Genomic DNA, 1,746 nt, shown 5'->3' with positions numbered 1-1,746 from the left:
TGGTGAAACACAATTATAAAATGACTTGTCATGCAAGCACCTATATTCTGTTCTATCTCCATGATATGTGTCCTCAGTGACTGCCTCTTCATAACCCCCTGTCGATCAACGGGCAACATCTGCGAAGCCAGTTAAGTTCAGTTCAGTTTAGAGAGATTGCGAAAACGTCGCTTTGCCCGGGCTATATGCACGAGATGGCCCGACCTCTGCAAGCTATGAGTGCTGAATCATTTGATCATCATAACTGAATGATTACCAAGGCGGTCGGATTGCCTGTAGGCGCTCTAGTTGCCAAGGGGTAAGCAAATGGCACAGCCGTCTCACCAGCCCTGTGGCTGTCGTCTGTGGGCCATGCCTGAGGAAGCAAGTGTGCTTGCAGTCCAACAAATAGTGCTAAATTGGCGTCCTGCGTTCCGCAATGTTCAAGGCGTCATTCATAATTGTGGGTATGATTTGCCACACACAAGGATAGTATTCTGAATCTGTGCAGACTGACTTCGGCAGACCTCGTTATTCTTGGAGAGATTATCAACGACTCATAGCCTGTGGCATCTGAGTACCAGCTGGCCAAGGGGGAGGTTCTCGCTTCCTCTTTGTGGTGCTGCTGGGCCCCGACCTGCCCTGTAGTCATCATTTTATACCTTAACAGTAGGATGAACCACAAGATCATTCAAGGGTATGTTCCTGCCTTTGTCTGCCAACCTGGAATCTAGTTGAGGATGTGTCTACCCTGATCCAGGATTCTCTGAGCAATGGTGAGAATCGTGGTCAGAAGATAGACGTTACCAAGGGGCATGGTTTGTTGTAGGCTGTCAATGGCGGCCGTAGAATCTGTATGTATGATAACATGCCCATCTATCTGGGTTGCATGGGCTAGGGCTCCCACAATAGTAAATGCCTCTGCCTAGAGCAAGGAGGTATTGTCAGATACGCGCATAGCTTTCACTATACCCCTTGCTACAAAACTAGCACCTACAGTGTGGGTGATGGGGTCTACAGAACCATCTGTGAAGTATGTTATACTACCCGGTGGAGTGATTGCTGCAATGTTTCTCTCTGCCTCATCCCTTAACAGAGGCGAAGGATATTGAGTCTTTCTCTTGACAGGCTCATGACAGAGAACTCTATCAAGGATAACGCCCATGGCGGGGGGGTAATATAGTCTGGGTGGGGGGAGTCCATGCCCTTGACCAATAGTGTCTCCTGTTGAGTATCAGTACCTTGGCTGTGTGAGACAGCCAGGAGTTGTTAGCAAAGAGATCATGGATCTGAACAAGTCGTCTGTGCACCTTTTGTTTTAGCCTCCACAAGATGGTTGACAACCTTAATCCACCCAGGGGCACCCAGAATGATCCTGGCATTCTAATTTTCCACGATGTTAACCTCTTTCCTAAGTCTAGGCTTCACCGTGATCAGGGCGATGGAGGCATAGTCAACAATTAGATGGACAGCGTACTCATAGAAGGATTTTAGGTACCCCCCTGACAGAGCTCTCATATCTGAGAGTCTTGCCTTGGTCCGGTATATGAGACATTTTATCTCAGAGTGGAAGATGAGGTTCCTACCAACACATTACCACAAGTATTGGAAGATGTGAACCCACTCTAGCTCTAACCCTTGTACTCGCAGTCGTTCATCATGGACATCAGGTTTCAGCACCATTGCCTTTGATTTGGCTGCTGAGATCTTAAGTCCGACCCTGCAGCATTCCTCAGACATTAGGTCCAGACAATACAGGGCCTTTCT

The sequence above is a fragment of the Penaeus japonicus genome, unplaced genomic scaffold, assembly GCF_977035675.1.
Source record: "Penaeus japonicus unplaced genomic scaffold, GWHDUDI00000001_assembly GWHDUDI00000027, whole genome shotgun sequence".
Classification (NCBI taxonomy): domain Eukaryota; kingdom Metazoa; phylum Arthropoda; class Malacostraca; order Decapoda; family Penaeidae; genus Penaeus; species Penaeus japonicus.
Note: the sequence above shows the minus strand (reverse complement) of the source record.